Source organism: Peromyscus eremicus, chromosome 9, assembly GCF_949786415.1.
Source record: "Peromyscus eremicus chromosome 9, PerEre_H2_v1, whole genome shotgun sequence".
In the NCBI taxonomy this organism is placed as follows: Eukaryota; Metazoa; Chordata; class Mammalia; order Rodentia; family Cricetidae; genus Peromyscus; species Peromyscus eremicus.
Genome location: NC_081425.1, coordinates 76,116,823 through 76,128,002, shown reverse-complemented (window position 1 = coordinate 76,128,002; position 11,180 = coordinate 76,116,823).

The following is an 11,180-nucleotide window of genomic DNA, read 5'->3' as shown; positions in this document are numbered from 1 at the left end:
CATGGAAGACACTGTTTCTTTGGAGTCCGCTATCATTTCTGGCTCTTATAAACTTTCTGTTCCATCTTCCACATAGATCCCTGACCCTTGATGGAATGGCTTTGGTGAAGATATCCCATTTAGGAGTGAGTGCTTCAAGCGCTCTCTCTCTCTCTCTCTCTCTCTCTCTCTCTCTCTCTCTCTCTCCCCACACTGTCCAGTTGTGGGTCTCTGTGTTAGTTCCCATCTACTGCAAGAAAAATCTTCTCTGATAAACGTTGAGTAATACACTGGTCTATGGGCATAGCAATGTGTTGTTAGGATAACTTTATTGCTATGTTCATCTAGTGGAGTCATAGTAGTAGGTTGTCCCCCTAGGCCCATGGCCTACCTAGTCTCATGTTCTTGGCCACTTTCACAATGTCAGGTATGGTTTTCATCTCATGGAATAGATCATTAAATCCAATTTTAAAAAGAGGCTGGTGACTCCCATAACATTTGTACCACTGCTGCACCAGTGTATCTTACAGGCCGGTCACTGTTGTAGGTCTCAGGGTGTGTAGCTGGGTGATGTTGATGATTACCTTTCTCCTCTGGTAGTGTACATGGTACCTTTAGCACCATGAATGCTAGTCAATAGGATTGAAGCTTCTAGTTGGACACCAACTCAACGTCTCCATGTTGGATGACATGGGTAAGTGTTGTTTTCAGCAACAGGGTCTTACCATCAGGTTGTGGAGAGCAACCAATAGCCTCAGTAATGGCCTGTGGTGTTTGAGGGTTCCCATGGGACCCCTTTGGCCAACTAATCAACAAGATGTTATTCATTGATGGCACTGTAGGCTTTACTTGATGGCATAAGATGTCTAGTTGAGGCATTGTCTCCCCCATTATTTGGTGCCTCCATTTATATATGTATATATTTAGGAAGCGTCTACAGTAGGTTTCCATATGGTCTTTCAAATAACCTATAATGATGGTTGTCCTTCCCATATTCTCTTCTTTACCCTGCTCTCCCAACCCTCCCTATTTACTCTTATTATTCTAGTTTCCCATTTATTTCTCCATAGCACTATATTCTTTCTCTTTCCTTAGGAGGCCCTCTTCTCCACCTATCCCAGTCCTTACTAGGTACCTAACCTCTATGATTGTTTGGATTATATCACACTTATCAAAAGTTTAATAGCTAATATCCACATATAAGAGAAAAACATGATATTTGTCTTTTGGGATCTGGGTTACCTCACTCAGGATAATTTTTCTTCTAGATCCATCTATTTACCTGAAAATTTCATAATTTCACTTTTCCTAACAACTGAATAGTATTCCATTGTGTAAATATAATATGTTTTCAATATCCATTCATCAGTTGATGAACATCTAGGCTGTTTCTAATCTATAGCTATTATGAATAGAGCAGCAATGAACATGCATGAGCAATTGTCTTTGTAGTAGGATGTAGAGTCCTTTGGGTATATGCCTCTGTGTGTGTGTGTGTGTGTGTGTGTGTGTGTGTGTGTGTGTGCTCATATGCACTCAAGGCCAAGATTCAGAAGATAAGAGTACAGAGATGACCAGGATACAGAACATGACTTTACCATCTAGTAGAAATAACTGACAAGAAAAATAAGCTGTAATTAAGTGTGGTGAATATTTTAGTAGTGAGGTTCATGGCACACTGGTCACTATGGGAACAGTTCTTACTATGCTAAGGGAGATTTCCAAAGACCATAGCTACAGGGAAAGAACACCTGGAGCACTGCTATAGACTGCCTGAGCTGACACTCGTGAGGCGGCAGCATGGCTCCCTGCTACTGGGATCCTGAAGAATAGGAAACTTCTGGTTGGCAGATTACACCAGGCTCCCCAGGCATGCATCTCCAGCTTCCTTTCCTTGACTTCCATCTCTTTCTGATGTTGTTCCTGCAAGGCCTGAAGTGCCTCCCTTCCTCATGGTTCCCATCATCTACAGTAGCACGTTAGCTGAGATGATCAAGAGGGTCGGTGTTACTTGAGGTCTAAAAACTAAACCTGGTACTTGTCATAATAAGAGGCTTTGTGACTAGTCAAAGCCAAAACAACCTAAAAAAAAATTCTGGTTTAGGGAAAAAATATCAGAGAATCTTTAACATTCAAATTTCTCAAATGCAAAAAAAAAAAAAGGTCCTTGTTTCTAATTCTTCTCATAACTCCTGTGAGGTTTTATTTATATGCACTTTGACAGGTGAGAAATTTATTCTCTCCTCCCTTTCGGCTAGGGACAGGAAACCATGAGTCAAAAACCGAAATGAATATCTGAGCATGCTGAACCTCACATCACCTTCAAATGTGAACTGAAGTTTTCCACCGAAGACTGATTCAAAATGAAAATTAATCACACCGTGTGTGCGCACAAACCACGCACACATATGCACTCGAGTTCAAAGAGGGAGGAAGAAGGGAGAGAGGGAGGGAAGGAGGGAGGGAGGGAGAGAGAGAGAACCAGAAGCAGATCTATAAACTTCAAAACCTTAACTCATATTTTGTTTGATTCAATCTCTCTGTCCCATTGGGTCTCCTTGGCTATCAGTCAGCTGCAAGACACAAAAGTAACACAACATGAGCAACTACAGAACAAAGAAGAGCGTGTTTACTACTTTAGATTAGCAGAAACATTAACAAAGATTAGCCACTGCACCAACACTGATCTCTAAAGTGATGGGCAGCGGTACGACCAGTTGTGCAGTTGTTGGGGAACTGTTTGAGAACCTCCAGCCATCATCAGAGAAGCTTCCTCTGCAGTAGATGGGAACAAATGCAGAGACCCACAGCTGGACAGTGTGCAGGGAGTGAGAGACCTGGGAACACTAAACAGGATGTCTCCATCAATCCCCACCCCACCCCACCATCACTGGGAGCTCAGGGAGCTATGTGGAAGAGGAGGGGGAAAGACTGTAAGAACCAGAGGGGACGGAGGACTCCAAGGAAACAGTCTTTCAGATACAACAGGATGGATGCACATAGGAACTCACACAGACCAAGGCAGCATGTACGCAGCATGCACAGGTCCATGTCAGAGGGGGTCCCACTGCAGAGAGGGGGAAGGTGACAAGAGCTCCCCTCCCTAACCCAGAAGCTCTCTCCAACTGGCAACCACTTGCAAAGGAAGTTTTAGTTCTCTCTAATGGATACACAAACCGCTAAGAGCAGGCCCTAGGCTCAGCAGTAGATGGCCAACATAAAACAAACTCAGTCGCATTTTTGGAGATTTGTTGTCTCATATGGCTTTGTTTGGGGAAAACAAAAACAAAAGACAAAACAAAAAAACCCTTACTGGTCTTTTGCTTTTACATTATGGTTTCTGATATTGTGTTTTTATGGTGTGTGTGTGTGTGTGTGTGTGTGTGTGTGTGTGTTTCTTATGCTTTTTTCTTTTATTAATTTTGTTCTTTTTTAACCTGTTTTTTCTCTAATAGAGAAAAAGCAAGGGTAGAATTGGACGGGTGAGGACATAGGAAGGATCTAGGAGGAGGGAGGGGAAATTGATCAGACTATAATGTATGAAAAAAATTGTTTTCAATTTTAAAATTGAGCATCCTAATAATTAGAAAGGATGGGTTTCCTGGTTTGAGGAGACAGCTTAGTTGGAAGAACACATGCCACACAAATTTGAGGACCTGAGTGTCAGCAGCAATAAGTTTGCTGCCTTAATTTTAAATGCCCTTTTTTGTCCTGTCCCAGTAAAGTTGTTTGTGTGAAAAATGTGCAGCTGGGTTCCGGAGGGCGCTGGGGATCAGTTCCCCTGTGGTTTTTCCTGTTTGGAAAACAGTGTCAGGCTTGCCTACGGATACAGAGTAACCATTCCTTGACTCCTGCTGTTAGAGGGGTATATAAACCCATGTTGGTACAAATAAAGAGAGCTGCTTCCCTGACGAACTGAAACTGGGTGTCTAGAGTGCTGTTTAACCTAGGCGTCACTCGCCAGATTTCGTACTCCAGCTGTGCGGGCCGCAGTACCTGAGTCCAGATTCCCAGCACATATATACAGACAGGGAGTGATGAGGGATGCCTGTGTAGACTCTAGAGAGTCCCTAGAGCTTGCTGGCCAGGTAGTCTAGCCAAATCCTTGAGCTCAGGGCCCAGGGAGAGACCTTGCCTTAAAAATAAGGGCTTAGGAAGACATTGGATGTTGACATCTTCTGGCCTCTACATGCATGCTCACACATCTGCTCATCCATGCCCCCCCATGATACACATACGAATATGTGCACATGGAAAACTATACACACACACAACACACTTTTAAAAAATTAATTTACCATATCCAATATGACATACCCGATCCTAATATATGCAAATTAGAATAGTGTTAACGTAAAAAAGGCCAAGCTTAAAACATTAATAAAAATTTTCTTTGAGCACAAAGTTAAATAGAGAATCTTTCTAATCTTGAAGAACTATGACTTTAAGCCAGAAGCAGATGAGTGAGCTGCAACTCTGCTTGCTGTGTTAGCACAGTTCGTGGCCACCCTCACCAGTGGACATCCTATGGAGTCGGATGTCCTGTAACACGAAACATGCACGTTTTCAGTTGCATCAGTCTTACTAGATAAAACTGTGTGACCCTGCACTTTCCCTACAGTACAAATGCCTGTACCAGTCAAGTCCATACAGCCCACTTACTTGGTTAACTGGTATCTGAGTGTTAAAAAGCAAAGCAGAAACTCTTGATAAATTTTGTCTCAAGTTATTCAGTGATGCTTAAAAAAACTGAACTGTATTGCTCTGCGGTCACAGCTATCTTGTAAACTCTGTGTGTGTGTGTGTGTGTGTGTGTGTGTGTGTGTGTGTGTGTGTACACTTAAGAAAGTACAGGCATATCCCCTTAAATACAGGTATGTTCATGCACCTTCTACCCAAGTACAGAGTCCCCCTTTAAACACAGTCTTCACAGACTGGAAGTTGACATTAGCCCTGCCTTGAGCTCCAACCAGGCTGCTCTTTTGAAGGACACAAGTTCAATTCCCAGCACCCACATGGCAGCTCTTAACCATCTGTAATTCAAGTCCCTCTTCTGGCCTCCACAGGTTCTGCATGCATATGGTACACAGATACACATGCAGGCAAAACACCCATGCACATAAAATAAGAAATTTAAAAATAAATAAAGGCACCTGAGAGCCAGGCATGGTGGTGCATGCCTCTAATCCCAGTACTTGGGAAGCTGAGGCAAAAGGATAACAAGTTTGAAGACAGCCTGGACTACAGAGTAAGACCCTACAAAACTAAAATAAAACATAAAAACTAGAGGCTGGAGAGATTGCCTAGTGGTTAAGGCCACTGGCTGCTCTTCCAGAAGACCTGGGCTTGATTCCCAGCACCCACATAGTGGCTCATGACCATCTGTAACTTAAGTCCCAGGGGATCCTCCCTCTTCTGGCCTCCACAGGCACCGCATGCATGTGGTATACAGACATATACGCAGGCAAAAATGCATATATTCAAACTAAAAACAAAGGTTTTAAAAAGTTTAAAGATTGTTGGAAGCTGGGAGTATAATTCAGTGGTTGAGAACTTGCCTAACACATACAAAGCTCAGGGCTCAATCTCTAGCATTCACACACACACACACACACACACACACACACACACACACCACAATTCATTATTTTCTGTAGTTGACAGAATCTGTGGACTGTTCTTGGGAGGACAGACCAACAGCACTGAAGGGAGCCTGACCTCTTGGATGTCCTGTATTACCAGTGGGGATAGAAAGCTTCTATTTTATGAAGTTAGGATTAGAGCAAGTGTTAGCAAAATAAAATCTGTTACACATATTTTTTTTAAAAAAAAATGTATCTCATGCTTGTCCATTAAGGGAGCAAGGGAATTACTAGAAATAACTCTGAAATTCTTTCCCACCAACACTGGACTCAATTTCTCTTGACAATCGAGCTTGTTAGTAAGTCTGAGGAGAAAGAAGGAAGCAAAGGAATCACTGCACATGAGTAGTCTTGTCCATGAGTTCTGCTGTGCACTGTAGGTAGAGGACATGCCTCAGTTGGAGGAGTGCTTGGCAAGTACATGCAAAGCCTTAGCTTGGATTTCCAGCACCTGTAGACCAGGCAGGGGGGTGTAGCTGCTGTTTTTTCCACTCTTTGGGGAGGCCTGCCACCCAGTTCCCAAATAAATACACAAAGAGGCTTATTCTTTCTTGTACATGCCCGGCCTTAGCTTGGCTTATTTCTAGCCAGCTTTTCTTAACTTAAATATCCCATCTACCTTTTGCCTCTGGGCTTTTACCTTTCTCTATTCCTGTATATCTTTCTTTCCTTCTAACTCTGTGGCTTGCTGTGTAGTGGGGTGACTGGCCCCTGAAGTCCTTCTCCTCCTTTTCTTGCTCCTTGATCTTTCTTCCCAGATTTCTCTTCCTATTATTCTTTCTGTCTCCCATCCCCACCTATCCTTTCTTCATCTTTTCTATTGGCTGTTCAGCTCTTTATTAGACCAATCAGGTGTTTTAGACAGGCAAAGTAACACAGCCTCACAGAGTTAAACAAATGCAACATAAAAGAATGCAACACATCTTTCATCATTAAACAAATGTTCCACAGCATAAACAAATGTATCACATCTTAAAATAATATTCCACAACATAGGGGTTCATGCCTTTCACCCCAGAACATGAGAGGTAGAAGGAGGAGGATCATAATAGGGTCAAGGTCCAAGTTACCCCAGCTACATAGAGCTCAATGATAGCCTTGGATGCATGAAACGTGTGTGTGTGTGTGTGTGTGTGTGTGTGTGTGTGTGTGTGTGTGAGTGTGTGTGTGTGTGAATTTTTAAGGAAAGAATTTATTTTGGCTCATAGTTGGAGAGTACAGTCTCTCATCACAGGCAAGTCATTCATGGTGTCAGGAACTTGAAAACTTGGTCAGACTGAAACATATTTTTAAAATACATGTTCTCAGGCTGGAGATAAAGCTCAATGGTAAAGTACTTGCCTAGCATGCACAAGGCCCTACACTCAAATTTAGTTCTACACAGAGAAAGGAAGGGAGGGTGGGAGGGAGGAGTTATGAATGTTAGCCTCGACTTACTTGTTTACAAAAATTGAAATTGGATGTTTGGGAAAGCACCAATAGTGTACAGACTTTGCACATATTTTCAGAAAGGCAAATTATGTCATATGCCCCATAAGAAAAAGGCCATTGTGAATTATTGAGTTCATTTTTATAAAACACAAAAGTGTTTTCGCCTAGAAAAATGGATCGTGACAAGAGAGCCTGAATCAGAGCCTAGGGTGAGACACCCTGTGCAGCCTTGGTGCAGGAAAGAGGGGCTTGGACCTGCCTCAACTGAATGTACTAGGCTCTGCTGACTCCCCATGGGAGGCCTTGCCTTGCAGAAGGTGAGAATGGTGGGGGCAGGGAGGAAGGCTGGGTGATTGGAGGAGGGAGGAGAGGGGGATCCGTGGTTAGTATGTAAAATGAATAGAAAATTTCTTAATATTTTTTAAAAAATGAGAAAGTGAGACTCCTGCCTGAATCCTAGACCTTGAAAAGTGCTTTGACAAATTTCACAGTGATAAACTTGCATGTAATGAGCTTTCATCCCACTCCTTACACTCTCTTATCCCCCCCCACCCTGCTTTTTTTTTTTTCTAGCCAGTCCCATATTACTCTAATGTCTGGATTTTTGAACCTAGTGAATTTGTGATTGCTGGCATTAGCATAGTAGGAGGTCTATTTACTGGAATGCAAGCAGCTTATCGTTTGCTATACCACTGGAGAAAATGACACCTCCTCTCCAGCACTCAGTAACTGATCACAGCCCATCACTGAGGGGCAGGGCCTCATGAGACCCTCCCCTATGCATGATGAAATGAGGAGGGGTTTGATCTTGTGTAGGCAAATACAGCTGCAGAGAGTGTGAATAACACGGCCATGACACCATTTCATAGCATGTCTCCCCAGTCTCTAGCTCCTACATTCTTTCCCCCATAATGTTTCTTGAGCTTTGGAAGGGGTGTGAAATAAATGTTTCATTAAGGGCCAAGCACTCTACAATTATTTATCAAAATAAACATTAAAAAGTTTTATATACGTTGGATGTCATGGTGCACACCTGTAATTGTAGCACTTGGAAGTTTGAGGCAGAAGGGTCATGAGTTCAAGCTAGTTTTGTCTAAAGCAGTGGTTCTCAATCATCTTAACGCTGTGACCCTTTAATACAGTTTCTCATGTTGTGGTGACTCCCAACCATAAAATTATTTTCATTGCTATTTTATAACTGTAATTTTGCTACTGTTATAAATCATAATGTAATATCTGTGTTTTCTTATAGTCTTACGTGACCCCTACGAAAGGATCATTCGACCTCAACACACAAGTTAAGAACCATTGGTCTAAGGTTTCTTATGCTTGAAAGGGTATGTATTCCAAGATTACACTAGAAAGCAGGAAGTGTAGCATGCCTTTAACCCCAGCACTCAGGAGGCAAAAGCAGGCAGATCTCTGAGTTCAAGGCCAGCATGGTCTACAGAGTGACTTTCTAGAACAGCCAGAGCTGTTACACAGAGAAACCCTGTCTCAAAAAACCAAAATGAAAGAGAGAGGGACTTAGGCAAAGAAAAAGAAAGAAAGAGAGAGAGAGAGAGAGAGAGAGAGAGAGAGAGAGAGAGAGAGAGAGAAGGAAAGGAATCACTAAAAGCATAAGTTCTTTGAAAAAATGTTTCATTTATTCTTGAGAATTTCATAAAATATATTTGATCATATTCATTTCCTTCCTCCAGGTCCTCCTCCACTTTCCTATCCACCAACTTCTTCTCACTCTTTAAGAATAAACAATCATAAAGTCCAGTTTGTGCTGGCGTGGGTGTGCCACCCTAGAGTGTGGTTAATATAGCCAGTGTCACTCCTGTGAAAAAAACCGGCCCTCCCTTTCCCAGAAACTATCAATTGCCAATAGTTCCTTGGCTAGGGGTGGGTCTCTGTGCCCTCCTCCCCTCCTCCATACTGGGATTTTGTCTGCCTTGAGCCTTCGCAGGTCTGGTGTATGCTGGGACAGTCTCTGGGAGTTTACATATACAACTGCCTTGTTCCATCTGGAGATCACTGCTTCCTTGAAGTGATCCACTTCTGGCTCTTACAATCTTTCTGTCCCCCTCTTCCTCATAAATCCCTGAGCCTGGGGCGGGGGGGGGGGGGGGGGGGTAATTAAGACACCCTATGTAAGTCCAAGCATTCCAAAGTTATTATCTGCTTGTTGACTATGTGGGTTTCTGAAAACACGGTTCTTAAACAATAGGCAGTGAGTGAACAGAAATTCTCCCAAATCTTTTTTTTTTAAGATGTGCAGGTGAAGATGATCAAAATACATTTGTATGCATCTACAAAATTGCCAAAGAACTGCCGGGCGGTGGTGGCGCACGCCTTTAATCCCAGCACTCGGGAGGCAGAGCCAGGCGGATCTCTGTGAGTTCGAGGCCAGCCTGGGCTACCAAGTGAGTTCCAGAAAAGGCGCAAAGCTACACAGAGAAACCCTGTCTCGAAAAACCAAAAAAAAAAAAAAAAAAAAAAAAAAAATTGCCAAAGAACAAATAAAAAGTGTTATTTTTAAAAAATCTGACTAAGGCTGAAAATTGTCTTTGATTTCTGACAAATAAGAATTTGGAAAGTCATGGTTTTAAGTCCCAAAGACGGAATCCCATAACCATAGCTCAGGATTTCTTTGCTGACAAAAAAAAGTAACAAATGTGACAGTCCATCACTGTGGTGGTTTGAAAGAAAATGGTCCCCAAAGGGAGTGGCACTATTAGGATGTGTGGTCTTGTTGGAGTAGGTGTGGCTTTGTTGGAGGAAATGTGTCACTGTGGGAGTGGACTTTTAGGTCTTCTATGCTCAAGCGACACACAATGTCACAGTTCACTTCCTGTTGCCTGTGGATCAAGATGCAGAACTCTCAGCTCCTTCTCCAGCACCATGTCTGCCTGCATGCTACCGTGTCCCACCATGATGATAATGGACTGAACCTCTGAAATTATAAGCCAGCAGAATTAAATGTTTTCCTTTATAAGAGTTTCCGTGGTCATGGTGTCTCTTCACAGTGACAGAAACCCTAACTAAGACATTCACTATCTCGGGCTCAATTGCACAGCCGAGGCTTGCTTTCAGGTTTCTAGGACTTCCTTCCTTCTGCATTCCAAATTCTTCTACATCCTTACCACTGATCACTTAGTCATGGTTGAATGGATTCTTCCACATATTTGCAGGGCATCTTAGACAAATTTTATACTTTTTTGAGCCTGAGTTTCACTATTGATAATAGAGATATGGACGTGTCTAGCACTCCGATCTGCCCTTGGCAGGGGGCTGGAGAAACCCCAACTTCTCTAAAATGTACAATGCTCTTCCCTGTGTGTCTGAGCATGGACTACAATTGGTTGGATGACAACTATCAGTGATTTATCTTCTATCAGGCCACTTCACACGGATTCCTTCTAAATCACCACCTTAAAAACTCAGGGAAACTTGCTTTCTCCTGTCTTACTCATATGTGTGTTGCAACTTCCCATGCACAGAAACAAAATCATCACATGCACACATGAAAACCATACTAATATCATGTCTGTCCTCTTTTCCACTGTCCAGGGCAATGTTACCAATAGGAAAACTTCTGACCATTAAGGATCATTTCATCTCTACCTTTCAAGTACTACTTCTGAAGGAAAATTGCTGAATGACATTTTGAGGCATCAGTTGCCATCACCTATCTCCATCCTTCTTGCCATCCCGACTCAACCCCACACCTGGCTATTTATACTCATGTACAATCTATAGGCAAGCCCCTTGACTTGCATTCAGCATCCTTGGGGCCAGAGTTTTGGTTCTGTGGCCCAGGAGCTTTAGAAGACTCTCTTCATCAGGAAGGCCCCAGTCAGGATGACCATTAGCATTGTTTGTGTGGACTCTTGAGCATCAAAGAATCTTGGCAATGGGGTGAGTGATGAAGCACACAGATTTATTTTATGGAAAGTTCACTTACTAAGTTGGGATTTCTTGGCTTTTGAATACTGAGTCTGTATCATAGTGCTATCATGAAAACTGAAGCAATGTATGGGAAAGGGCCTCACACTTGGGGAAACCATATATATATGGTAATATATGTTATATATATATGTAATATATATATATATATATTACAAGACAACATGAGTTCAT